A 5,130-nucleotide genomic window follows, 5' to 3' on the forward strand; every position below is an offset into this window, starting at 1 on the left:
CGGGCACTGCGGGTGGCACAGCGGGCACTGCGGGTGGCACAGCGGGCACTGCGGGTGGCACAGCGGGCACTGCGGGTGGCACAGCGGGCACTGCGAGTGGCACAGCGGGGACTGCGGGTGCCACAGCGGGGACTGCGAGTGGCACAGCGGGCACTGTGGGTGGCACAGCGGGCACTGCGGGTGGCACAGCGGGCACACTGCCCTGCAGCTCCTGTCCCCGTGTGTGAGCGGGGTGTGAGGGGCTGTGCGAGGGATGGATGGGATGAGACAGGAGTGTCAGACCCTCGGCAGTGCCTGCTGTGCCAGCAGGTGCCAGGGGCTCGGGCATTGGCAGCACTTTGATGTCCTGGCTGGCAGGAAGGCGGCGGTGATGCCACAGGAGCCACAGGCACCGGGTGGGAGTAGGTGCAGAAGGTGCAGGAAGGATTTGGGTGGGGAGGTTCACAGCTGTCCCTCAGGCAGGGTTTGGGGACTGGCAATGGTCCGGTGCCACACTGAGTGTCTGGTGCCACACTGAGTGTCTGGTGTCACACTGAGTGTCTGGTGCCACACTGAGTGTCCGGTGTCACACTGAGTGTCTGGTGCCACACTGAGTGTCTGGTGCCACACTGAGTGTCCAATGCCACACTGAGTGTCTGGTGCCACACTGAGTGTCCGGTGTCACACTGAGTGTCCGGTGTCACACTGTCACCCCTGAGGGACCCACACAGCTCAGTCCTGCTGGACCCTGCCAGCACCCACAGCCACGTCAGGAACGGGGCTCCCAAAGTCAGGGACAGCACCATGCATTGTCCCTGTCCCCAGGAAGGGACTGCTCTCCCCAGACCTGAGGATGGAGGACTGTCCTGAGCAGTCCCAGAGCTGTCCTGGTCCCCCTCCCACCCCACCAGGGCTCTCTGGGCACTCACATCTCACATCTCACATCTCTGAGCCTGCCTTGGCCATGGGCGAGTGGGGAAACACATCCTGAGAGCTGCTGTGCACGAGCCAACCTCTGCCCCAGCCCCTGCCTCCAACGCTGCTGGGAACGGGATGTTTTATATTCCTTAGCAAAAAAAAAAAAAAAAAAATCCCTTCTCATTTAATTAAAAATGTTGACATTGTGCCTGGCCATCCCGCCCGCCGGAGAAGGTGGTTATAAATTAAACATTAAACCTTTAATGGCCCATAAAGAAATATTCGCTGCTGTTCTGTATATGGGGATATAAATAGAGAGGGCTGTGGGGGAAGGGGTGGGACATTATTGTTTCTCAGCCAGATAATCTTTGCTAATGAATTTAATTAAAGACAAAATTAATTTAGGATTTTTGGTGGAGGGAACGGGGGTTAAAATGTACTTTGAGAAACTMTGAAGAAGTTTCCTGGCAGATCAGAGCCGGGCCTGTCTCTGGTTGCAGCGTGGTGCTGGGGTGGTGTTGAGGCTCTGTTTTTGTGGGATCTGTGCAGTTGGGTGACACGGGTTGCATTTCTTGTGCGCCTTCCTTGGCAAATGTGTTTGGGAAATGCGCGTTACCATCGCTGAGCCTCCCCAGGAGCATCAATTATTCATTGCAGAGCAGGCAGGCTGGGCTCCCAGTGCTCCCAGTGCTCCCAGTGCCCATCCCAGTGCTCCCAGTGCTCCCAGTGCCCATCCCAGTGCTCCCAGTGCTCCCAGTGCCCATCCCAGTGCTCCCAGTGCTCCCAGCTCAGCTCCTGATCCCAGCACTCCCAGTGCCCATCCCAGTGCTCCCAGTGCCCATCCCAGTGCTCCCAGTGCTCCCAGTGCCCATCCCAGTGCTTCCAGTGCTCCCAGTGCCCATCCCAGTGCTTCCAGTGCTCCCAGTGCCCATCCCAGTGCTCCCAGCTCTCCCAGCTCAGCTCCTGGTCCCCGCTGGGATCCTGGTGGGCTCTTCCTTGACAAAGCTGGTGGTTCAGGACGAGCAGGTGCAGGGTGTCCCCACACTGGAGGAACTGGAGGAACTGGAGAGTTCCCACCCATCATTTTTGGGACACCCAGATCCCACAGCAGGGCCTGTCCCGGTCTGGGTGCGGGGAGACCCCCAGCCTGGTGAGAGTTCAGAGCGATTTTATCGTAAGAGTGCTAATGGAAGGCAGCACCAGCCTAATGAGCTGTGCTCCTCCATGAATCTGATTCATYGAGGCAGGAATTAGCATAATTGATTATCCTGCTGCGCGGCTGAGAACCGTGTTTGCTAACACSAGTGCCTGGGAACAGTCTGGGTGCTTCCTGAGCCACCTCCCTGAGCAGAGAGGACTCGGGACCCTCCAGGGGCTCACGGGGATTGGGATGAGCTTGGAGCAGATCCAGGCACAGGGCACAGTGCACCCACACTCATTTTGGGGTGCTTGGAGCAGATCCAGGCACAGGGCACAGTGCACCCACACTCATTTTGGGGTGCTTGGAGCAGATCCAGGCACAGGGCTCAGCACCCACACTCATTTTGGGGTGCTTGGAGCAGATCCAGGCACAGGGCTCAGCACCCACACTCATTTTGGGGTGCTTGGAGCAGATCCAGGCACAGGGCACAGTGCACCCACACTCATTTTGGTGAGCTTGGAGCAGATCCAGGCACAGGTCACAGTGCACCCACACTCATTTTGGGGTGCTTGGAGCAGATCCAGGCACAGGGCTCAGCACCCACACTCATTTTGGGGTGCTTGGAGCAGATCCAGGCACAGGGCTCAGCACCCACACTCATTTTGGGGTGCTTGGAGCAGATCCAGGCACAGGGCTCAGCACCCACACTCATTTTGGGGTGCTTGGAGCAGATCCAGGCACAGGGCTCAGCACCCACACTCATTTTGGGGTGCTGCTCCTGGGGTTGGGCAGGTGGGACTCAGCCCCTCCAGGCTACAGCCCCCCTGACTCTGTAACCACTCCTGGGATGYATCAGCCATTCTCGTTATTTCTGAGGGTCTAAAATGATTAATGAATGTTTGCGTTGGCCACGTTGAGAAAGCCAATTAGTTGAAGTGCAGCTTTCAGGAAGTTTTCTTTGAAATTTGGCTTAATTTCCAAGAAGTGCCCCGAGCCAGGACAGCAGTGGAGCKGTGTGCTCCTCACAGGAGTGTCACTGTCCTGGGGTGGGCACAAGGCTGGGGACACACTGGCCCTGCTGTGGTGCCAGCTTTGGGGACAGCTGTGCCCTGTCCTGTGCCATGGGTGTGTGTGGGGCTGTGCTTGCAGGGTCCTGGGGATGCCAAGGAAGGGGTCTGTGCTCTGTGGGAGCTGGGCTGGGCTCCGGGTGCGCTGCTGGAGCTGAAGGGATGTCCTGTGCCATCACCCTGGGCACAATGCTGGTGGGCACTGATGCTGTTTGGCCACCCTGGGCTGAGCCCCTGGCCTGGGCACAGCTCCTGACCAGCACAGGCCTCCCAGTGCCCGGGGACAGAGCTCACATCTGTGCTCATATCCCAACATTGCACAGTCAATGAGCAGACAGCATTGACTGTAACAGGTTAGTGATGATCATCATTGATTTTAATTCTTGCTCCTCTTTCCTGTCTTTTGTAGAGAGCCCAGCGCAAGCACCGCGGGAGGAGCTGGGCTGAATAAAAGGTACGGAGGGTTCAGATCCCAAGGGCTGTGTGGGGCTCTGCCTTGGCTGCTCCTGGGTCCCTCCTGCATGCTGAACCTGCATGTGTGGGGCTGCCATGGGTGCTTGGTGTGGGGCTGGGCAGAGTAGGGGTCGGGATGGGGCTGCTGGGCACAGAGCACAGGGCAGGGACAGGGACAGGGATGGGACAGGGATGGGGACGGGGATGGGACAGGGATGGGGACGGGGACAGGGACAAGGATGGGGACAGAGATGGGACAGGGACAGGGACAGAGACAGGGACACCACATCCCCACAAGGTCCATCCCACTGAGTTCAGCACAACCCCTGCTCCCTTGTAAAAGCCAGTGAAGCAGAGGAGAAAAGAAACCCAAAGAGCTGGAGAGGGTGAATCTGGTGCATCATTGCTCTGGGCCCTGGCATGGGCGGGGGGTGCCAGGGGGTGATGGGGCCAGGGGGTGATGGGACCAAGGCAGAGGTGCCATGCTCCAGGAGCTTCCAACATGCAAAACAAGGAAGAGGTGTCTGGCAGGGGAGCACTGCCATCCTTGGTACCTCGAGAATTGTGATCTGGAAGGGTGCTGAGATCCTGTGGGAAATGTGGAAGGGGCAGAAAGGCTGGGTGAGAGCAGGGCACGAACCAGGCTGGGTGAGAGCAGGGCACACAGGGGGCACAAGCCAGGCTGGGTGAGAGCAGGGCACAAGCCAGGCTGGGTGGGACAGGGGCTGTCCCCAGCTCTGTCCCTCGTGTCTTTAGCGATGTCTCAGTGGTTTATGTCCTTTGCTCCCTGTCAGTGTGTGGTTATTGTGGGCTCCCTGTCAGTGCTGGGGGGCTGTGGGTGCTGAGCTGTGCCCACTGGCTGTGTCTGCACAGATGTGTCAGGGCACAGGGAGGGCACAGGGAGGGCACTGGGTGCGTGTCCTGTGGCTCAGCTGCCCCTGCCCGCTCTGAGCGGAGCTTTGGGACGTGGCACAGGGGCACCRGGTGTGGGGGCTGCAGGGGGACAGGGTGGAATGGTGCTGGGAGGAGAACTGGGGACCTGCTCCTGCTGCTGCCCTGCCCTGGCTCCAGGACRGTTCTGCCCTGTGAGCCCTCAGGTTTTGTCTGCTGGTGATGGAGGGGTTTCATTCTGCTGCACTGGGCCCCTCTGTCTGTCCCACACAGCAGGAGAGGGGGGTCTGTCAGGCTGGGGGGACCCCACATTGCATCTGGGGCTGTGTTTGCAGGGCTSAGAGAGAGAGGAAAGGGTTTGGGAGCAGGGAGCCCCCCACCCCAGCTCCTGCAGTGCTGCCTCTGCTGCTTTATCACCCTCTCCTGGTGCTGAATTATTAAGTGTGTTGCTCTCGTTTATCGCCGTGCTGGAGGAGAGCTGCCTCCAGCCCAGTGCTGAGCTGAATATGATTATGGGGCTGGAGATGTCAGAGCAGGCTGGGCCCTGRAGACCGATCTGCTGCCCACCTTGCTCCTCTGCTTCCCTCATCCTTATTTATTCCCTCGCTAGCACAGCTGGTTCAGTGCTCATGTCCCCTTGCTCCTTGCACTGCACCGTGCCCCTGCAGGACAGAGATTTAG

The 5,130-nt window shown here is 59.1% G+C and overlaps 1 protein-coding gene across 1 annotated transcript in view; it reads left to right on the forward strand.

Annotated features, from left to right (window-relative positions):
• RBFOX3 (RNA binding fox-1 homolog 3) overlaps nucleotides 1–5,130 on the forward strand; it is a 113,115-nt gene that overhangs the window by 81,543 nt on the left and 26,442 nt on the right. The window contains exon 3 of the mRNA XM_057380492.1: nucleotides 3,515–3,559. The gene's annotated coding sequence lies outside the window, so the exon portion shown is untranslated. The remainder of the gene's footprint in view (nucleotides 1–3,514; nucleotides 3,560–5,130) is intronic.

Source organism: Malurus melanocephalus, unplaced genomic scaffold, assembly GCF_030028575.1.
Source record: "Malurus melanocephalus ecotype Western Australia unplaced genomic scaffold, MMel_1.1 scaffold_453, whole genome shotgun sequence".
NCBI classification, from domain to species: Eukaryota; Metazoa; Chordata; class Aves; order Passeriformes; family Maluridae; genus Malurus; species Malurus melanocephalus.